Genomic DNA, 23,678 nt, shown 5'->3' with positions numbered 1-23,678 from the left:
CTAATCCAACTTAGATACCATCTACTGTCTTCCCGTTATGGTAGCTGAGAATTTAGTACTTTGACACCCAATTATAGGTACAGCATTAACTTTTGGTTAAATCAGTCTTTAAAATCTATACTATTAAGACCATGTGAAACATTGTTCACTGCTGAGTCAAGTAATAAACTATGATTATAGTTTCTTTTGCAACTTCTTGTTTGTCTCAAAATTAATAGTTTCCTTATTTTCTTCCTTTCTTCTTTTTTTGGCCACACAGCATGCAGGATCACTGTTGCCTGATTAGGGACCAAACCTGCACCCCCTGCATTGGAAGTGTAGTCTTAATCACTAGACTGCAAGGCAAGTCCCTTTCCCTTTTTAAAAATACTTGCCTTATATTTTGGATTTCCTTTGTTTTATTCATATCTGTACTTTCTCCCCTCATCCCTTAACTTTCCTTCTTCCCAGCTGATAATCAGTTGGTTCCATTTTTGTCTCCAAGAGGCTCCTTCCTGGAACCCAGGCTCACCGATTGTGGCTAAACTTCGTTCCCCTCTGCCAGCAGGTGCCATAAATTTGTCCTTGGACTTCCCCTCACCACCACCCTGGAAATTCCCTTTGCTCCTCTAAGCCCGCCTTCCTGGGACTTCCTCTTCCTCGTTCTTGGCTATTCAGGTTCCTCCCTCCCCTTCGTGGACCACATCTTCCAGCAGCTTCCTGAGAAAGTATACAGAGCCAGCTGAAAGGTAGGTGCTGGAGTAAGAGAGATGGAGGTCAGAACAACAGCTTTCTCACTGCCAGGCCTGTTTGGAGGAGGTGGCTCCTTGTCAGCCAGCCAAGGGCGCATCCTCCCTCTACACCCTAGAATTAAGTGCACCCACCCAGCTGTGCCGGAAAGCGGCAGCCTCCCCAGATGGGCGAGACTGATGGGACACCTGCTCTCCGCAGGCTGGCAGAGACTGAGGAGCAGAGAGGGAGGGGAGCATGATGAAGTCCAGTTCCTTCTCCCCAGTGTCCCCAGCCATGCAAGTCATAATCCTGGAGAGAAGGCGTGAGTTGAGGGGCGAGGGGGGAGGGTTGTGGCTAGGCCTGAGCATCGGAATTTTTAAAGTCCCTTGGGTGATTGGATGTAGCCAGGGCAAAAACCTCTGGCCTAAACAGAAGTGAGCAAGTTGGAAGAAAAAAAGGATTACCTTGGCAATTCAGTGGTTGAGACTCCACACTTCCACTACAGGGGGCACAGGTTTGATCCCAGGTCAGGGAACTAAGATCTCACATGCCACAGGGTGCAGTCTAAAAAGAAGTGAGCAGGTGTTTTTTAAGGGCTCCCATCTCCAGCCCCCTCCTCACCTGGCCTCCTCTCTACTCCACAGGCTTTGGGCTCCTTGCCTCCACCTGCTCTCCTCCCCTGTATCACCAATCCTGCCCCTTTATCACCACTAACAGCTCAGTTGCATGTTTCTCTCTTGTTTCAACTAGGACTGAGTTTGTGTTTTGGTTTTGTGTTCTTCTTATTTTAAGAGAGATTTCCACCAGTGGAGTGGATGGAGGGGGGAATAAAAGATACTTTCTGCCATCTCAAAAACAAACCATGGGGCACAGCCCAATTGAATGACTTCTTTTACCAAGAGTTTTCTTACACTTTTTAGAAATGACTCAGAGAGATAACGAATAGGTCTATGTCTTTGAAAATATTTCTTGTTTTGAAAGGGAGTAACAGATAAAGGATCTGAGCATCTGCTGCCAAGAGTGGATGGCTTTTAGGTCACAAGTGATGGAGGTGGGTGGTACCCAGACTGCAGGCCTCGGTGTAGTGGAGAGGGGAGCACAGCCAGACTCTCTCCTTATGAAGCCTCTTTAAATGACATGATATAGTTCCGTTTATTATGGCGACCTGCCCCAATAACCCCTTTAATCAGCACCACACAACAGAATCATTCATCTTCCCCTATGTGAGCAGGGAGTCTAGTTTTGGGCACTCACCAGCAGCTGCACAATTTTGGCCTAAGCCTCACTTTTAACATCTCTGAAATAGACATACTTTTATGTGTGCCATATGCCTCTAAGAGTAAACATGAGGTACCAATTTGATCACATATGATGAGTTAAAAGGCATTTATCAGAGGTGTTACCATTATAATTCACCCAATCCTTTCTCCTCCAAGTCCAGGGGGAAGTCTCAACTGGGTGGCAGCCTGGCCCAGGACATATCCTTCTGCATGACCTAAATAAATAAATTAAAAGTTTCATTCTACTTTCACATTCAAATAACAATTGCCAGAGGATCAGAAAAAGCAAAGTGCAAACATAAAATAGTCTATATTTTTAAGCAAATTGTGCAGCTAAATTCCTAAACAATATCCTGGGAAGGAAGAATTTAGGGGATCATGCCAGATAGTGCTAGTGGTAAAGAACCCGCTTACCGATGCAGGAGACATAAGAGACTAGGTTCCATCCCTGGGTCAGGAAGGATCCCCTGGAGGAGGGCATGGCAATCTACTTTAGTATTCTTGCCTGTAGAGTCCCATGGACAGAGGAGCCTGGTGGTCTATAGTCCATGGGGTCGCAAAGAGTTGGACACACCTGAGGCAACTTGGCATGCACTCATGCACCACATTTAACTTAGAAATGAACTGGGGGCAAATCATACTGCAGCAGTCTGCTCCAGCTGCCAAGACACAACACGGCAGACAGCAATAGAAATTATTTTCTCACAGTTCTGGAGGCTGAAGGACCAAGGTCAAGGTCCAGCATGGTCAGGTTCTGGTGAGAGCACCCTTCCTGTCTTGCAGATGGCCACCTTCTGGCTGTGTGCTCACAAGATGGGGAGAGAGTTAGGGTATCTCTTCCTTTTCTTATAAAGACACCAGTCCTGTTGGATTAGGGCCCCACCCTTGTGACCTCATTTAACCTGACTTCCTTAAAGGCCCTGTCTCTGAATGTAGTCTTATTGGGGGTTAGAAATCCAACTTATGGATTCAGGGGGACACAATTCAGTTCCTCCTCTCACATGTGGGTTCTGTCTTCCTGAATGAGCAGTGATAGAAAAAGTGAGTGTCTGGGACTGTAGCCAGTGTCTAGTCTAGACCAGAAGTAGAAATAAACTGGAATTTCCAGAATTAAAACTATGGATCATGGCCAAGCTGATCTCCCAGGCTTGGGGGAGCTTTCCAGACTCTGGGATATCAATATGAACTGCCTCCTGAAAGCCCCAATGTCTGCTCGCTGCTCATTAATGCTTTTGGAAATCAGCTGAACCCTTGTAAACATTTAACCGCTGTTCTGAAGCATAGCTGCATTCACACTGATGATTCTGGAAGCATTTTCCTTTGATAACTCATTGGAGGAGGTTGATGGAAATACTGCATTTCTGAATCTGAAACCGCAAGAAGATTTAAGTCTCTGCGTGTTGGCGTTGAGGTCAGAGGATCTGCCACCACGGAATTCAAAGTTCTTTGTGGTTTGACATAATAGCTACCTATTAAGTTTGCCTTCTGCTTGACCTGTGCAACTGCCATTTAGGAAAGGGAAAGCTGTCATCCGTCATGTGTCTTTATAAAGAACTTCTTTAAACTTTATCTTATGAAACTGTTTTCATAATTATTTAGCTTTGCTCCATTTCCAGAGCCTGCACAAGATGTACAAAGAGAGAAAAAATGCAACCCTTTAGGATCAAGCCAAAAAAATCTTCCAAACTAACAAGAATAGAAGGGGTTGGTAATTTTTTTTTTAAAAGAACGTAAATCATATCATGGGTATTCCCTGGTGGCTTAGATGGTAAAAAATCTGCCTGCAATGCGAGAGATCCAGGTTTGATCCCTGGGTCAGGAAGATACCCTGGAGAAGGAAATGGCAACCCACTCCAGTATTCTTGCCTAACATATCATTAAATAAGCCCAAAATAAAATCTACTTTATTAAAAAAAAAAAAACAATAACAAAACTGCCAGTTTTTGTTCTGGTGTTCCTTGAGTGATTCATTCAGCATGCATCATCCAACGTCATTATGTCCACACCCCTCTACAATATCTAATGCTCAGAATGCTGATCCCAAGGCCCAGTACATCCTGAGTCATAATTCATGATGAACTAATTTGCAGTGGAAAACTGAAAAGAGCACCAAAATATTTGGTTTCTTGGATAATTTTCTGACTTTTAAGTCATATAAAAGCCGTATCTTTATGCATATTTTTTAAAGTTCATTATGAAGTATACTGTCAAGGTAAGAGAATAGAACATATTTTGTTTAACAGTTTGTGCACTTGATTGATAATTTTAAAAATTGGGCACAATATATAGGCTTTCTTTGTACTTTTGCCCAGGCCCTACAAAGGTTAGAGCAGGCCTACCCTCCACAACATGCCACTCCAGACTCCTTTTATCTTTATGTTCTACCATCCTTAGCATGTCACTTTCGGCTTTGTGGATTCTTACCTCATGGTTCAAGGTGGCTGCTCCAGCTCCAGTTTCATGGCCACGTTCCAAGGAGGAAGATGAAAACAAAGAAGAAGAGGATAAGGCGGCAGTGTATCACAAAAACAAAGTATTTAGATTGCCAAGATAATTGTGGTTTCAGGCAGTGAATTTTAAATCATTAAAGCTAGGTTGAAACACATCTTTATTAATCAAAATAGGAACCATTATTATCAACACATTTTTGCCAAGGAGAAATAAGTTTGCTTATTCCTGTAGTGTAAAGATCCATGCTTTGGGATTCAATGAATTGTCGGAAAGCATTTTCTGCATCCTGCTGGTTGTGAAGGGTTTTCCTTGCAAAAAGTTGTCAAGATGTTTGAAGAAGTGATAGTCAGTTCGTGAGAAGTAAGGTGAATATGGAAGATGAGGCAAAACTTCGTAGTCTAAATTGTTCAACTTTTAAAGTGGTGATTGTGCAATGTGCAGTCAGGTGTTCTCAAGGAGAAGAATTGGGCCCTCTCTGTTGACCGTTGCTGCCTGCAGGCATTACAGTTTTCGGTACCTCTAATTGATTTGTGAATTAGAATGAAGAGACATCACTTTGCCGACAAAGGTCCGTCTAGGCAAAGCTGTGGTTTTTCCAGTAGTCATGTACAGATGTGAGACTTGGACCATAAAGAAGGCTGAGTGCCGAAGAACTGCTGCTTTTGAACTGTGGTGCTGGAGAAGACTCTTGAGAGTCCCTTGGACTGCAAGGAGATCAAACCAGTCAATTCTAAAGGAAATAAGTCCTGAATATTCATTGGAAGAACTGATGCTGAAGCTGAAGACCCCAATACTTTAGCCACCTGATGCCAAGAACCAACTCATTGGAAAAGACCCTGATGCTGGGAAAGATTGAAGGCAGGAGGAGAAGGGGACAACTGAGTATGAGATGATTGGATGGCCTCATGGACTGGATGGACATGAATTTGAGCAAGTTCCAGAAGGTGCTGAAAGACAAGGAAGCCTGGTGTGCTGCAGTCCGTGGGGTCACAAACAGTCGGACATGACTGAGTAACTGAACAACAACAACAGCAACATCGATTTGCTGAGCATACTTCTCGGGTGTAATGGTCTCGCTGGGATTTAGAAAGCTGTAATGGATCAGACAGACAGCAGACTACCAAACAGTGACCATGACCTTTTTCTGGTGCAAGTTTGGCTTTGGGAAGTGCTTTGGAACTTCTTCTCTGTCCAACTTCTTCTCTGTCCAACTTCTTCTCTGATGACCATGAGCTGGTCATCACTGGTTTTCATATAAAATCCACTTTTCTTCGCACATCATGATCCAATTGAGAAATGGTTCATTGTCGTTGTGTAGAATAAGAGGAGAAGACACTTCAAAATGACATTTTTAAAAAATCTGTGGTCAGCTCATGATGCACCCACGTTTTCACCTTTCCAGTTTGCTTCAAATGGGAAACAACCCTAGAATGGTCAATACTGAGTTCTTTGACAAAGACTGGTGCAGGGAAAGGTGAAGGCAAAAGGAGAAGGGGAATACAGAGGATGAGATAAGGTTAGATAGCATCACTGACTCAATGGACATGAATCTGAGCAAACTCCCAGAGATAGTGAAGGACAGGGAAACCTGGCATGCTGCAGTCCATGGGGTCTCAAAGAGTCAGACACTACTGAGTGACTGAATAACAACAGCAATTAGAGAAAAGGAGATAATGGTTATTAAACAGGCAAGTACCAGTGTCTGCCACATGCAAGGGCCAAGAGCAATGACTCCTAGGGATGCCTGGTCCCAGGATTCATGAGTCACGTGAAGTTGCCTAATCACACCTGAGTGACTGTCCACACCAGATGCTGCTGACAGGTCAAGGTTCTGATGGACCTGAACGTGGAACCTGGGGTAGAGCTGAGACCACAGACAAGGGGCCATCAGGGAGCCCAGCATGGAGCAGCTATGGAAGGAAGAGGCACATGGACCAATGCACAAAGTTTCCAAATTTGTTCTAGAAGGCCACCTGGCAACTCATCTCAAAAGCTTTGAGAAAATAGGAACTTGCACTTCTGAAGAGGCTGATTATAGCTCAGCTCAGATTATAGCTCCACCCAGGTCCTGGAGTTATTCTGAGACCAGATGACTCAGACTGCCCATTTTTTTGAGCTCCCTCAGGACCACCTCTGGACATGAGTTTGAGCAAACTCTGGGGATTAGTGGAGGACAGGGGAGTCTGGCATGCTGCAGTCCATGGGCTTGCAAAGAGTCAGACACGACTTAGCGACTGAACAACAGGACCTCCTGTGCCTTTGTGCCTCCATCAGCCAGAGCTGGTTTGAGTGGCAGTCTTAGATCTTCCATGTGAAGGGCCTGAGGGGCAGCATTCTGGCAGACAGTGAGATGAAGAGACACAGCAAAGCTGCCAGGCAGGATTTGCACAGCAAGATGCTAGCATTTGCAGATTATTTTTTATTTAGGTTGCTGGGATGGTAGTGGGGGGATTAATGGCAAATTTCAAACACAATCACCAAATCTCAACTTATATTAAAAATGTTTATTTAAACTTTATCACATTTAAGGAAAGACATACTCTTCAGTGTTAGTCATGTCCTACTCTTTGGGACCTCATGGACTGTAGCCCACCAGACTCCTCTGTCCAAGGAATTTCCCAGGCAAGAATACTGGAGTGGGTTGCCATTACCTTCTCCAGGGGATCTTCCCAACCCAGGGATTGAATCCGGGTCTCCTGCATTAGAAGGCAGATTCTTTATGGTCTGAGCCACCAGGGAATGCCGCACAAGAAGTTAAGTTCCAACTGAGAGTCCCAGGGATTGAACCTGGAGCCTCATGCTTAATTTACTCTAAATGAATTCCTTTAGGAAAAGTATAATTTATCAGCAAGTTTTAAAGCAATATATTTTGTGACAAATGTAGATTCAAAGTATGTATTGATGGCATCAAAAAAAGAACTGATTTTATAGATTATTTGGAAATTTTTGCATTTTTAAAACTAGGTTTTAATAACTGAGGTTTTTATTTATAGATAAATCACACTATTTTTACTTCTAAATGACAAATGGGAAGGTTCCAGACTACCAGTTGAAAGCGCCCTCAGCAAAAACACAACCTGGGTGTACATAATCTTTATTCCTAAAAAATGACAAGCAAGATTGGACATCATTGTCCTATCAGATCAGTTGCTCAGTCGTGTCTGACTCTTTGTGACCCCATGAATCGCAGTATGCCAGGCCTCCCTGTCCATCACCAACTCCTGGAGTTCACTGAGACTCACGTCCATCAAGTCAGTGATGTCATCCAGCCATCTCATCCTCTGTCATCCCCTTCTCCTCCTGCCCCCAATCCCTCCCAGCATCAGAGTCTTTTTCAATGAGTCAACTCTTCCCATGAGGTGGCCAAAGTACTGGAGTTTCAGCTTCAGCGTCATTCCTTCCAAAGAAATCCCAGGGCTGATCTCCTTCAGAATGGACTGGTTGGATCTCCTTGCAGTCCAAGAGACTCTCAAGAGCCTTCTCCAACACCACAGTTCAAAAGCATCAATTCTTTGGCACTCAGCCTTCTTCACAGTCCAACTCTCACATCCATACATGACCACAGGAAAAACCATAGCCTTGACTAGATGAACCTTTGTAGGCAAAATAATGTCTCTGCTTTTGAATATGCTATCTAGGCTGGTCATAACTTTCCTTCCAAGGAGTAAGCATCTTTTAATTTCATGGCTGCAATCACCATCTGCAGTGATTTTGGAGCCCCCCAAAATAAAGTCTGACACTGTTTCCACTGTTTCCCCATCTATTTGCCATGAAGTGATGGGACCAGATGCCATGATCTTCTTTTTCTGAATGTTGAGCTTTAAGCCAACTTTTTCACTCTCCACTTTCACTTTCATCAAGAGGCTTTTGAGTTCCTCTTCACTTTCTGCCATCAGGGTGGTGTCATCTGCATATCTGAGGTTATTGATATTTCTCCCGGCAATCTTGATTCCAGCTTGTGTTTCTTCCAGTCCAGTGTTTCTCATGATGTACTCTGCATATAAGTTAAATAAACAGGGTGACAATATACAGCCTTGACGAACTCCTTTTCCTATTTGGAACCAGTCTGTTGTTCCATGTCCAGTTCTAACTGTTGCTTCCTGACCTGCATACAAATTTCTCAAGAGGCAGATCAGGTGTTCTGGTATTCCCATCTCTTTCAGAATTTTCCACAGTTTATTGTGATCCACACAGTCAAAAGCTTTGGCATAGTCAAGAAAGCAGAAATAGATGTTTTTCTGGAACTCTCTTGCTTTTTCCATGATCCAGCAGATGTTGGCAATTTGATACTTTTAGCTTTTAATTTTCGAAAATTTTAATTTGGATCTGATGAAAACAACTAAGAAAGCTGGGAAACCATATTATAGCCAATTTGTGGAAATTTTATCATTCTGGTGGTGCAGCAGTGAAGAATCCACCTGCCAGTGCAGGGGACACAAGAGAGGTAGGTTCACTCCCTGAGTTGGGAAGATCCTCTGGAGAGGGGCATGGCTACCCACTCCTGCATTCTTGCCTGGAAAATTGCATGGACAGAAGAGGCTGCAGGCTACAGTCCATGGGGTCGCAAAGAGTCAGCCCCAACTGAGTGCACACACGCACATACACACACATCTTGCCATTTAGCCTTTATTTTTCATCATCAGTGTTCCTTAAGCTTTCTTTAATCCAAGAGGCATTATGGTTAGAAATTTAAAAAAGGGGACTTCCTTGATGGTCCAGTGGCTAGGAGCTTCCACTGTGGGGGCATGTGTTCTATCCTTGCTCAGGAACTAAGACCCTGCATACCATGTAGCACAGCCAAAAAATAAAGTAGGATAAAATCTGTTCTAAAAAAAGAAATTTAAAAATGAAAATGATTTATGTGTACCAGACTGAGGGCCCAAGGTGTTGATACCACTCAGGGCTCAGAGAAAACCAACCAAAGGTTAAGTTTAGTCATTGTTTTACTTTAAAAAATAGAAATGGAAGCATGTCACTTTGCTGTCTTTAAGGATGTAAACCTTTGGATCCACCATGACAAACTTCACTTCCTCCCAAATCTCTTGCTGATATCTCAGATCCTTGAGCTCAGGGCCCATCTTTCCAGCCCACTGACTGCTCCTCTGTCTAACTCTGCTCAGATGTCCTGTAATTTCTGTGACCAGAGAAGACATTCAGCCATGCTGTCCCTAGGCCAAGATGAACTAAGCCTGCGCCCCCAGAGAGCTGGTAAGACAGCAGCTGTAGAAACATACAGTTCTGGGTTTCAACATGCAAACGACCACATTTCCTTGACCCCGGGTGTCCTTGGAAACATTCCCCACCAATGAGTACAAATTCTGCTCTTGGAATGTGGTAAATTGAGAAATTCAACACAAACACCCCAATCTGACAGCCTTCCTTCTGGCCTTTCATGGCATTGTTTATGGAGTTAGATTTTTGCAAATGCATTCCTTTAGGTTCAAGGTTTTAGATTTTTTTTTTTTTTTTTTTTTTTCATTTTTCCCTTCAGCCCAGAAACTAAATTTTTTCCTAAGAGGAAGCTGGTCGTGGTTCTCTTGTTCTATGGTACGGGCAAGTGGACTGGGTCAGGTTTCAGTCGCCCTGTAATCATCCTGCCATCCTGATGGCCGACCAACTTCCTTTTATGGAATTGCTTCTTCCCCTTCAGGGCAACCTGATGGGACTGAAAACCCTGGCTCAGGCCTCCCACTGAGGGCTTGAAGGGACATGCTTCCAGGTCTCCAAGAACCAGAACCGGAACTGCATCATTTCCGTTCCAAACCCAGGGCCCACACCACACATCCCTTCTAAGAGCCAGTGTGGCCCTTCTAATGCATTCCCTTTTGCTTAAATTCAGTTCTAACTAGTGCTGCTGCTGTCTGCGTGCTCAGTCGTGTCTGACTCTTTGCGACCCCATGGACTGTAGCCTGCCAGGCTCCTCTCCATGGGATTCTTCAGGCAAGAATACAGGAGTGGGTTGCCATGCCCCCCCTTCCCCCACCAGGGGATCTTCCCGACCTGGGGATCAAATCCATGTCTCTTATGTCTCCTGCATTGGCAGGTGGGTTCTTTACCAGCTGAGCCAACTCTACCAGTGACCCCAGTGTAAACCACAGGAGCCCATCCCTGTCTGCTCCAGTCAGAATTCTGGGCAGAAATTAGCTTTAGCTCAAATATTGATATATATTGGAGTAGGAAATGGCAACCCACTCCAGTACTGTTGCCTGAAAAATCCCATGGACAGAGGAACCTGGTGGACTACGGTCCATAGCGTCGAAAAAAGTCAGACACGACTGATTGACTGAGCACGCATTGACATATACTATCTGTCAGAAAAACTGTGGACCTGTTAGGTACCAATGAGATGTGCTCAAACGTCCTGGAAGTCTGTCCCAGAGATGCATCCTCACACAGCCACAGTTGTTTTACTAAAGTATTTTAATTATTTTCTTTTCCATGAAAATCTTCAAAGGATTAATACAATCTTCTTACACTGGGATTATGGGCCTCACACCAAACTCTGCATGAAACATTCATTTTAAGAAGCATTCATCCAGAGTCCTGGGGTCAATTCTGGGAAACAAAGTATCTAGAACGTTGGGTATCTGGAACCGGAGCTAGAGCTCACGGAAACCCAGGCACCAACTTCAGTTTCTCTTACCCAGTGAGGACATGACCTGAAACTGAGTTTGGTTCAAGAAACAAGAGAGTCCAATGTTGATAAGCACTTTCTTGAACACCACCGTGATTGCTGGAGCAAGATCTTCTTCAATAAGGATAATGAGCCCAGGGTATAAAAAGTTCAAGGACACAGAAAAAAACATGGACTGTATTGATGGGCCCCTTTGTGTCCACAGGTTTCCCTGATTACACAGTTGGTAAAGAATCCACCTGCAGTGCAGGAGACCCCAGTTCGATTCCTGGGTTGGGAAGATCCTCTGGAGAAGGGATAAGCTACCCACTCCAGTATTCTTGGGCTTCCTTGGTGACTCAGCTGGCAAAGAATCCACCTCCAATGCAGGAGACCTGGGTTCGATCCCTGGGTTGGTAAGTTCCCCTGGAGAAGGGAAAGGCTACCCATTCCAGTATTTTGGCCTGGAGAAGTCCATGGACTGTACTGTCCATGGGGTTGCAAAGAGCCAGACATGATTCAGCAACTTTCACTTTGAGTCCATGGAGGCGTCCACTTTGGTCCCTGGGAAGCTACTCTGAGTTGTATCTCAGAATACAGTATGTCCCCTACATACGAACCTTCAGGTTTTGAACTTCCAAAGATATCAACATGCTTCCCACCAGTGTCAGGTGTGACTGACATTGCAGCTTGTCCTCCATCTCTTACTGCTGATGATCCTTCAGCTCTGCCATCTCCCACCTCCTATCCCTCCCCAGTCAGTAACGCTTCTTGCCTCTTCACTTGATGGCAGCCGCTGTGTGCTGGCTGTTGGACTATATACTATTGTACTTTTCAAGGTACTGTACTGTAAGATTAAAAATGTTTCCTTTATTTTTTGTGCTCTTTATGTATTATTTGTGTGAAAAGTATTATAAACCTATTACAGTATAGTACTATATAGCTGCTGCTTGCTCCTTGGAAGGAAAGCTATGACAAACCTAGACTGCATATTAAAAAGCAAAGACATCGCTTTGCCAACAAAGATCCATACAAAGCTATGATTTTTCCAGTAGTCATGTATGGCTATGAGAGTTGGACCATAAAGAAGGCTGAATGCTGAAGAACGGATGCTTTCAAATTGTGGTGTTGGAGAAGACTCTTGAGAGTCCCTTGGACAGCAAGGAAATCAAGCCAGTCCATCCCAAAAGAAATCAGTCATGAATATTCATTGGAAGGACTGATGCTGAAGCTGAAGCTCCAATACTTTGGCCATCTGATGCAAAGAATGGACTCGCTGGAAAAGACCCTGATGCTGGGAAAGATTGAAGACAAGGAGGAAAAGGGGATGACAGAGGACAAGATGGCTGGATGGCATCACTGACTCAATGGACATGGGTTTGAGCAAACTCCAGGAGGTAGTGAAGGATGGGGAAGCCTGGCATGCTTCAGGCAACAATTATATAGCTGATTGTGTTAGTTGAGTATCTAGGCTAATTTGTTGGACCTACAAATGCACTCTCAAAATGGAGCTCATTCATATGTTGGGGTCTTAGGGTACATCTGCTTCCACCCTTGGGAAGGAAAGGCTGCCCCACTTCCTATGAGCTTCAATAGCCTTTGTTCAAAAAACACAGACTTTAATCTAATCTTATAGAGAAGGCATATGTGTGGGCTCTTCCCACTAGATTCTAATCCAACCAACATACCAAGATGGCGTCAAAAATGAAATTGGCATCACCATTCTTACAATATTCATCCAGTTGAAAGAAGAACCAGTGAACTAACTATTGCCAAGATGGAAACAGATGAGCCCATGGTGTGAGGCCAAGGGTGGTTGAAAGAATTATATCTGTAGAATTTACCCAGCTCCCTAGAGGAGACCATTCATGATCAGTGATGACTGAAAGGAAGCTGACCTAGGGCAGGGTAGCCCACTGACTGCTTCCTGGCTTTCCCAACCCTATCAGTCTGGGATGTGGGACAGCTCTGGATCTCAGAGGGAGTCAAAAAGCTAAGGAACCTCAGGGCATTTTGCCAAAGCAGAACAAGAGCGAAAGCCAGAACCCTCTCAAACTTCTAGACCTCACTACCATGATCACAGGAGGATGGGATCAGCCAGATTCCAAATATGGGGATTTTCTTTTTTTCCCCAAAACTTTTAACTGTTTATTTTGTATTGCAGTAGAACTGATTAATAATGTGGTAGTTTCAGGTGAACTGTGAGGGGACTCAGCCATACATATACATATACATGTATCTATCCTCCCCCGAACTCTCCTCCCATCCATGCTGCCATGTAATACTGAGCAGAGTTCCATGTGCTATACAATAGGTCCTTGTTGGTTATCCATTTTATTTATTTAATTTTATCTTTGAAGCGTCAGTATATTTTTCATTAGTTAATTATATTCATTTCAGTTCAGTTCAGTCACTCAGTCATGTAGATTCTTTGCAACCCCATGGACTGCAGCACATCAGGCTTCCCTGTCTATCACCAACTCCCAGAGCTTGCTCAAACTCATATCCACCAAGTCGGTGATGCCATCCAATCATCTCATCCTCTGTCTCTCCCTTCTCCTCCTACCTTCAATCTTTCCTGGCATCAGGGACTTTAATTAGATTGGCCATTGTTTTACTGTAATATCATTCATTTTTTTTTAATGTGAAAGCCTTTTTTTTTTAACACCAAAAACATTTTGTGTTGGGGTATAGCTGATTAATAATGCTGTGATAGTTTCAAGTGGACAGCAGAGGGATTCAGCCATACATACACATGTATCCATTCTCCCCCAAAACCCTCTCCCACTCCCACTGGCACATAACATTGAGCAGAGTTCCATGTGTTATACAGTAGGTTTTTGTTGGTTATCCATTTTAAATATAATAGTGTGTACATGACCTTCCCAAAGTCCCTAACTATTCCCTCCCCCCAGCAGCTATACTTTGCTTCTCTAGTCTGTGAATCTCTTTCTGTGTTGTAAGTAAGTTCATTTGTAGCATTTATTTTTAGATTCCACAAATAAGGAACATCAAAGGATATTTCTCCTTCTCTGACTTATTTCATTCAGTGTGGCACTCTCTAGTTCCATTCATGTTGTTGGAAATGGCATTATTTCATTCTTTTTAATGGCTAAGTAATATTCCATTGTATATCTGTACCACATCTTCTTTATCCATTCCTCAGTCGATGGACGTTTAGGTTGCTTCCGTGTCTGGGCCATTGTAAACAGTGCTGCAATGCACAGTGGGGTGTGTGTATCCTTTTGGATCATGCTTTTTCTCCAGATGCATGCCCAGGAGTGGGATTGCAGGATCACAAGCTCTATTTTTACTTTTTAAAGAAACCTTCATAAAATGTGGGGACTTTCTACAGGACAGACAACCCAGGTTCTCCAACAAACAAACATTCTGGAAAAAAAGGAGGAGGGGGTTATTTCAGCTTGAAAGAAGCATAAGAGATCTAACAGTCAAATGCAATATGTGGATATTGTTTGGATCCAGTTTTGAACAAATCAACTGTAAAACCCCATTATTGAGGCCCTGGGGGAAATTTGAACTCAGTTGGGTATCAGATGATTGCAGCAGTTTGTACTGTGTCATCCTGGCCAAGCTGGAGCTATATTTCTGTAGATCCCTTTCTTGAAGTAGTTCTGGGTTAGTAGAGGCCAAGAGAGGAATTCTCACCAGATTTGGGAGACAGAGGCTCTCCAAGGTTGTGATGATGCCATGCAGGACAGGGGCACAGAGGAATCAGTGGATTCCCGCTTGTATTCCTCTGTTCCCACCCAACACTTCTCCCAGTCCACCAACTCTGCCGGCCTACGGTGGTCCTGATCCCATCCCCAGATGCTTGGCTGTGGTTCACTCTGACCCAAGCAGTTACTATTTTACAGTTCAATCCAGTCGCTCAGTCGTGTCTGACTCTTTGTGACCCCATGGACTGCAGCACACCAGGCCTCCCTGTCCATCGCCAGCTTCTGGAGTTTACTCAAACTCATGTCCATTGAGTTGGTGATGCCATCCAGCCATCTCATGCTCTGTCGTCCCCTTCTCCTCCTGCCTTCAATCTTTCCCAGCATCAGGGTCTTTCCAAGGAATCAGTTCTTCGCATCAGGTGGCCAAAGTATTGGAGTTTCAGCTTCAGCATCAGTTCCTCCAAAGAATATTCAGGACTGATTTCCTTTAAGATGGACTGGTTTGATCTCCTTGCAGTCCAAGGGACCCTCAAGAGTCTTCTCCAACACCACAGTTCAAAAGCATCAGTTCTTTAGCGCTCCACTTTCTTTATAGTACAACTTTCACATCCATACATAACTACTGGAAAAACCATAGCTTTGACTAGACGGACCTTTGGGTCCGTCCAACCTTGGCAAAGTTGGCAAAGTAATATCTCTGCTTTTTAATATGCTGTCTAGGTTTGTCATAGCTTTTCTTCCAAGGAGCAAGTGTCTTTTAATTTCGTGGCTGCAGTCACCATCCCCAGTGATTTTGGAGCCCAAAAATAAAGTCTGTCACTGTTTGCTCTGTCTCCCCATCTATTTGCCATGAAGTGATGGGACCAAATGCCATGATCTTAGTTTTCTCAATGTTGAGTTTTAAACCAGGTTTTTCACTCTCCTCTTTCACTTTCATCAAGAGACTCTTGAGTTCTTCTTCGCTTTCTGCCATAAGGGTGGTGTTATCTGCATCTCTGAGGTTATTGATATTTCTCACAGCAATCTTGATTTCAGCTTGTGCTTCTTCCAGCCCAGCGTTTCTCATGATGTACTCTGCATAGAAGTTAAATAAGCAGGGTGACAATATACAGCCTTGACGTACTCCTTTCCCGATTTGGAACCAGTCTGTTGTTCCATGTCCAGTTCTAACTGTTGCTTCCTGACCTGTGTACAGATTTCTAAAGAGGTAGGTCAAGTGATCTGGTATTCGCGTGTCTTTAAGAATTTTCCAGAGTTTGTTGTGGTTCACACAGTCAAAGGCTTTGGCATAGTCAATAAAGCAGAAGTAGATGTTTTTCTGGAACTCTCTTGCTTTTTACTATTTTACAGGTATTTTGTTAATTGTGTTAGGTTGATAATGGTGTTGCCCTCAGAAAGACTGAACACAGAAGAACTGATGCTTTTGAGTTATGATGCTGGAGAAGACTCTTGAGAGTCCCTTGGATAGAAAGGAGATCAAACCAGTCAATCCTAAAGGAAATCAACACTGAATGTTCATTGGAAAGACTGATGCTGAAGCTGAAGCTCCAATACTTTGGCCACCTGATGCGAAGAGCCAACTCACTGGAAAATATCCTGATGCTGGGAAAGATTGAAGACAAAAGGAGAAGGGGACAGCAGAGGATGAGATGGTTAGATAGCATTACTGACTCAATGAACATGAATTTAAGCAAACTCCAAGAGACAGGGAAGCCTGGCATGCTGTAGTCCATGGGGGTCACAAAGAATTGGACATGACTTTGTGACTGAACAACAGACTGGTTCCAAATAGGAAAAGGAGTACGTCAAGGCTGTATATTGTCACCCTGCTTATTTAACTTCTATGCAGAGTACATCATGAGAAATGCTGGACTGGAAGAAACACAAGCTGGATTCAAGATTGCCGGGAGAAATATCAATAACCTCAGATATGCAGATGACACCACCCTTATGGCAGAAAGTGAAGAGGAACTCAAAAGCCTCTTGATGAAAGTGAAAGTAGAGAGTGAAAAAGTTGACTTAAAGCTCAACATTGAGAAAACTAAGATCATGGCATCTGGTCCCATCACTTCATGGGAAATAGATGGGGAAACAGTTAAAACAGTGTCAGACTTTATTTTTCTGGGCTCCAAAATCACTGCAGATGGTGACTCCAGCCATGAAATTAAAAGACGCTTACTCCTTGGAAGGAAAGTTATGACCAACCTAGATAGCATATTCAAAAGCAGAGACATTACTTTGCCAACAAAGGTCCATCTAGTCAAGGTTATGGTTTTTCCAGTGGTCATGTATGGATGTGAGAGTTGGACTGTGAAGAAGGCTGAGCGCCGAAGAATTGATGCTTTTGAACTGTGGTGTTGGAGGAGACTCTTGAGAATCCCTTGGACTGCAAGGAGATCCAGCCAGTCCATTCTGAAGGAGATCAGCCTTGGGATTTCTTTGGAAGGAATGATGCTGAAGCTGAAACTCCAGTACTTTGGCCACCTCATGGGAAGAGTTGACTCACTGAAAAAGACTCTGATGCTGGGAGGGATTGGGGGCAGGAGGAGAAGGGGACGACAGAGGATGAGATGGCTGGATGGCATCACTGACTCAATGGACGTGAGTCTGAGTGAACTCCAGGAGTTGGTGATGGACAGGGAGGCCTGGCATGCTGTGATTCATGGGGTCGCAAAGAGTCAGACATGACTGAGTGACTGAACTGAACTTGTGACCGAACAAAAACCACAGAAAAAGTCTTCTTCTGTCCCAGGAGCACTGAAGTGTTAATGGGTAAAATTATGTCCTGTGTGCAGGATGATGAAACAGCATTGAGAAACAGCATTGATTAATAAACTGGATGAGGGGCCTGAATATTCATTGAAAGGACTGGTGCTGAAGCTGAAGCTCCAATACTTTGGCCACCTGATGCAAAGAAGTGACTCATTGGAAAAGACCCTGATGCTGGGAAAGATTGAAGGCAGAAGGAGAAAGGGACAACAGAGGATGAGATGGTTGGATGTCATCACCTTTTCAATGGACATGAATTTGAGCAAGCTTGGGGAGTTGGTGATGGGCAGGGAAGCCTAGCATGCTGCAGTCCTTGGGGTCGCAGAGTCAGACATGACTGAGCAACTGAACTGAACCAACTGGGCCTTGCTTTATTCACTGTGTGTATCTGGTTTGCTTGAAAGTGCTCATGATAAAATTTGGGGTGGAAGGGGGAGTTAAGGAAATGGAAAAGACCCTGAAAACCCTCCCAAAGACCCCCCTTCCCGGACTACAAAAGTATAAAATGGGGTGGTTGGCAGGGTTGGGTGAGAGCTGGCCAATTCTTCAATTCTTCTTAAGGATTAAAAAGAAAGAGAAAAAAAACTAAGAGGGGCAAGAATCTGATGAACACATTCACATCCCAGAAAAGCAAAGAAAACCACTTAAGTCTTCCTATTCCTTTTAAACCCTTTATAATACATTTTAGCATGTGTGAGCTGGTCTGGCTGTTCTTACAAAGTTTAAGAAATCTGTGACCTTGGAACTCTGAGACGTGTGTCAGATATTGAATCTTTTTTAATGGTGGTTGGAGGACTGTGTTTCAGACATCAGTATGTACTTTTTCAAAGGTACATTCTATACTGAATTCTTAAATATTTGAGATATAGAACTTTTTTTTTTTTTAAGGAAAAAATGTAAAAATCCGCATCGTCTCAGAGGCATCGTTTTGGTTAGGAGGGAAGATGACAGGACTGCAGCCAACCAAAGCAGAAAGGCGGAGGATGGCAAGGGGCCTGCGGTTTTGTTCACGAACGCTCTTCTCCAAGGCTGAACTTCTTGGAAAGGGGTTTATTTTGTTTCACGCTGACCCAGCTCCACTTCTAGGTCATTTTAGGATCTCAGTTGGTGGCCACAGCTTTTGAGGTTTTTGAGCCAAGCTCCTTCTTTAAAAAAAGGGGGAAGGGGATATTATTTAAGTACAAAAATGTTATATGCCAAATATCAAAATGATTCATTTTGATATTTGGCAAAACTAATACAGTTATGTAAAGTCTAAAAATAAAATAAAATTTAAAAAAAATAAAAAAATAAAACTAAAAAAAAATGTTATATGGACAATATTAAACAGAAGAAAATAGATTTTTTTTCTTGGAAAACTAAATTCTCAGTGTTTGTAGAGTGCATCAAGTCAGTGAAGTCAGATACAATGTGCATCTGACAGAAACAACGTCAAGAGAGAAAATACTGCACAATGTTTTTAAAGTGATAAAAGCCATTCCTGGAGCCCTAGCTCAGGATGTGAGAGCAAGGAGGGAGGAAGTTGGAAAGTCAGACAAAACAGGGTGCCCCAGGCAAGACGGAGGGAGCAGGATGCAGACTCAGAGACACAGACAAGGAGATAGTCAAGATGCAAAATGCTAACCCCAGAGGAAGCACCTGCTCTGTCCTCGAGGCTGGCATGAGGCTCCTGTAACTCTCTGTCCCACGATCAAGTGACAATAACATGGGTGGGGAGCTGAGGCACAAAATCTAAAAGGTTCAGTTCCTGGTGGTCTTCCCTGGGAAGGAGATAAGAATTCACCACCCCAAAATCTTCCTCTTTGGCATAAGAATTATTTTGAGTTGAAAGCACCTGAGAATCAGCAAATGTAGGAGAAGCTCTCTGCTCTCCCCTTAACTGCCTAAGATCAGGGCACACATTTGCAAGTGTGAAAGTGTCCTCTGTCCCCACTCGCACTCCCCAAATCCCACGGTCCCACCCCACCCCTGTACCAGAAGAGGAGAGAACTCATGACAGAGACGAAGAATGACACCAAGCCAAGGTGGTGTCAGACCTGACTGGGGACTACCCCAGCAGCCCAGTGTCTAAGACTCTGTGCTCCCAATGCAGGAGGCATGAGTCTGATACCCGTTCAGGGAACCCCACATGCTGAAACCAAGACCTGGGGTGTGTGTGTGTGTGTGTGTGTGTGCATGCTGGGCTCAGTCATATCTGAATCTTTGCAAGCCCATGGACTGTAGCCCGACAGGCTCCTTTGTCCATGGGATTTTCCAGGCAAGAATACTGGAATAGGTTGCCATTTCCTCCTCCAGGGGATCTTCCCAACCCAGGGATCGAACCAGAATCTCTTGTGTCTCCTGAATTGGCAGGAGGATTCTTTACCAGCTGCACCACCTAGAAAGACCTGGTAACAGCCAAATAAATAAATCAGTATTTCAACAAACAAGCAACAGCCCTAACTATAAGAACCTTTATCTTCCATTAGTTCCCCCATGTATTTTCTACTTCTTCCCCAGGATTTATCATCTCTTGAAGCCCAAACTCTCCTTCCTTGGTTAAAAATGATATCTTTTATGATATCCCCAAATCTACTGATTCTTTGAGTTCCACTTTGTTAATGTGAACTCTCATTTATGTAAATGTGTTTAAAACTTGCATATTCTGCCCCCCTTAAACTATCTTTTTTCGTTTAATTCTAAGTCCCTCAGCACAGAACCTAAGAGGGTGGAGGAAACATTTTTTTCTTCCCCGAAACCTGCATGCAAGGACTAATTAAAATTAAAACACAAATCAGAGCCCTCTGCTTAATTCCCAGCCCCCATGAAAAAAACTCACTGAAGGCAGTTAAGATAGTGAGGCTACCATGACTTGGCAAAAGCATTCATTTCTATAATAAATCACTGGTCCAGACCCTTCCCAGGTCCAAACAGAAAGCTCAATATCAGGTTGACCTGCTCAGATTTTGACACAGCTAGCAATGGTTGTACAGGTTTCTACCATTACTGTGTACCATATTTTTTAAAGAGTTTTGTTAAGACATAAGGGCTTCCCAGGTGGTGCTAGTAAAGAACCCACCTGCCTATGCAGGAGATGTAAGAGACTCAGGTTCAATCCCTGGGTTGGGAAGATCCCCTGGAGGAGGAAATGACAACCCACTCCAGTATTCTTGTCTGGAGAATCCCGTGGAAAGAGGAAACTGGTGGGCTATAGTCCATAGGGTCACAAAGAGTTGGACACGACTGAAATGACTTAGCACACACATTTTAAGGCATAAAGTAAAACAGACAAAAGATAAAGTGCACATTAGGAAGTGTACAATTAGGGACTTCCCTGATGATTCAGTAGCTAAGACTCCACACTCCCAATGCAGGGGACCCAGGTTCCATCCCTGATCAGGGAACTAGATCCCACATGCCTCAACTAAAGATCCTGCATGCCTCAACAAAGACTGAAGAGCCAAGATCCCACAGGCTGCAACTAAGACCCCGAACAGCCAAAATAAAAATTTGTGTAAATGTGTGCAATTAGAAAAGCTTTGTGTGTTCATACATCCATGAAACCATCATTCTAATCAAAATAGTGAGCAGTACCATTACTCCCCTGAAGTCTCCTCACTCCCTTTTGATATTATAGTATTTTTAGGTACTGAATTATGTTTGTGAATGTAACATCATTGCATTTTAGACTTCTTTGGCAATTAGCTTAGCCTTTTGGCTCTTCAACCCTTCTCCTCTGAATCCCTCCTGATGTCCACCCAATCTGGACATCTTTACTCCAAGCTCTCCCAATCCTTATCACCACTTACCACCTGCACCTCCCCACCAAGTCCTCTTGCCACCATCCTAGGACAAATTCCCTCAACTCAGGGACAGTGGTTAGGGTCTGTGATCTGTGAGCTCACAGGGCTCCAACGGCTCCTGGGGAGGGGTGTACATGTGAAGGAGGTGCAAAGCTTGGACAAACCAGACTCCAAGAGATGGCATGCTTATGGAGGTTCGGTTTTCATCTCCAGTTATACCATCTGATGAATTTGAAAAGCTTTAAATAGAATTCTGATGTCATTAGAAAATGGCATTTCATATTACTTGAAATGAATACTACAATTCCAGCTTTGTCATTTTCCTGTGACACCGACAGAAGCATATCTCAGTGGTCTGAGTCGCCCTAAGTAAGACAATTCTTATCTTTGAGGCGTTTGAGCTCTGAGGTGCTCATATAATCCATGCATGAGGATCATTTATATTAGATTGGACATTTATATTAGAACTTTCTATAGTTGTCCTGGTCTTACTTCTATTTTAAAAATCCCTAAGATGTACCACTTCTCAAGGCAGATGCAACGTAAAATTAAATTTTCAACTGAAGTATGTTATAGCTCGAGTTGTTCTGAGGATTTGTTTTGTTTATTAATTAATTTTAATGGAAGCAGACATTAAATCTTGATTAATTAAAGAAGGTTGAATCTTGAAATGTTATACTTAAATTTAAGGAGTACCTTTAGACTTTCAAATTCTTAATATTAACTGAGTTGTGTTTTTCTGACATTCTTAATTAGTTTTAGGAAAGTTGAACTGAGCAATACTGAGGTATTGAAAACCTATTTAAATGACGAAATTATCTGAATAACAAAAAATGGTGCTAACTCGCATATTAACAAGAGAACAAAACCTTAAAGGATATATTTAACTGCCTTTTCCCTTTCAGAGATATGATCTCATAATTGCATGGAATTACACCTGAGATATCAGATGTCCTGTGCTTAACTTCTACGTGCTCTGCTGGAGGGAAGCTAAGATCCTTCATTCTTTTCAGACAACTGGTTCTTCAAAGACGCTGACAAACCAGATAGTCCAGAACTGCACACTCTGGAGCTAACTCCACGAGCAGCTGAGACCAGGATGGATGGATTCTTGGATACAGATAGGGAAGTAGAGAGAGGAATGGAGAGGCTGCTGAACCAGGAGCACTTGCGCAAAGTAAACATGAATTCTGATGTGATGATAGATAACACAGTACTTTAAAGGTGCAACGAAGGAAACGGAAGCTAAAAGCTTGCAAGTGGCCTTCCTGACCTCCCTCATGTGTCTCCCCTTTCCTTTCCTTTTTTTTTTCTCCCTTTTTCCTTCTCTTAGCATCTTGTCCCTTTCTCAATAATTAAGTCTGTAATTCATGAAGGTCAATAGAGCAAAGGAGGTGTGTGTGAGGAGAGGTGGCCCAGAGAGGGGACTCAGAGCTCAGGATTCTGTGCATATTCTAGGTCCAGATGGGGTGTCAGAGCCAATAGAGGGAGGAAGTCCACATGGGGGAGGAGGGGTGGAGACTGATTCTATACAGGGCATGGATCAAATAAGTAAATATACTTAGAAAAATGGGATCTAGGTTTCTCACTGTAAGAGAAAGGAATTGCAAATATGGAAATAGACAAGATGAGAAAGAGCCCTGTGATATTGGGTTGAAATTGAAGGTGTTGGTGTGAACTCAAAGGTGTCAATAAAAATACACATAGAAATGAATGTGTGTGTGTTGACACATTCATGTATTTTCTAGCTCTGTCTACCAAGAGGTTCTTGGTGCAGCAATAGCTCCATAGCCATGAGCACACCTAGTGCCCAGATCTTGGTTTCTAAGTACCATTCTCCACTAAACGCTCCTTGGAGAAGCAGCTGGTTCTAGGGCTAGGACAGGGTATGTAGAAGTCGAACCTAGAACATCTATCTGTGTCAGAAAAAGATATGGAAATGTTCAAAGGATGACAGGGAAATGTCACAAAGACACAGAAGTCAGCTTGAAAGGGCTCAAATATAACACAATTTGAGCATAAAAAGAATTGTAATGGATTACAACCCATTGAGGGCTTCCCAGGTGTCACTAGGGGGTAAAGAATCTACCTGCCAATGCAGGAGATGCAAGAGATTCAGGTTTGATCCCTGGGCAACCCACTCCAGTATTCTTGCCTGGAAAACCCCATGGACAAAGGAGCCTGATGGGCTACAGTCCACAGGGCCACAGAGAATCAGACACAACTGAGAGACTGAGTACATACATAACCCATTGAATAAAACAGAAAATCATGAATCCATACTGAATTAAGGACTTGATGAGAAATGGGATGTTTTCAGTTCCTCCCTCAAAATATATATTGAGACTTCCCTGGTGGTCCAGTGGCTGGGACTCCAAGCTCCCAGCAAGGGGGT

At 43.4% G+C, this 23,678-nt stretch overlaps 1 long non-coding RNA gene across 1 annotated transcript; it reads left to right on the top strand.

Annotated features, from left to right (window-relative positions):
• Positions 1-321: 321 nt before the first annotated feature.
• Positions 322-22,997, top strand: LOC112585082. Its single transcript, XR_003109435.2, has 3 exons — positions 322-728; positions 9,563-9,650; positions 22,189-22,997. It is a non-coding gene; the product is annotated as an uncharacterized LOC112585082 (long non-coding RNA).
• The last annotated feature ends 681 nt before the right edge of the window (positions 22,998-23,678 follow it).

Source organism: Bubalus bubalis, chromosome 5, assembly GCF_019923935.1.
Source record: "Bubalus bubalis isolate 160015118507 breed Murrah chromosome 5, NDDB_SH_1, whole genome shotgun sequence".
Taxonomy (NCBI): Eukaryota; Metazoa; Chordata; class Mammalia; order Artiodactyla; family Bovidae; genus Bubalus; species Bubalus bubalis.
This window is presented reverse-complemented; position numbering and strand designations above follow the sequence as displayed.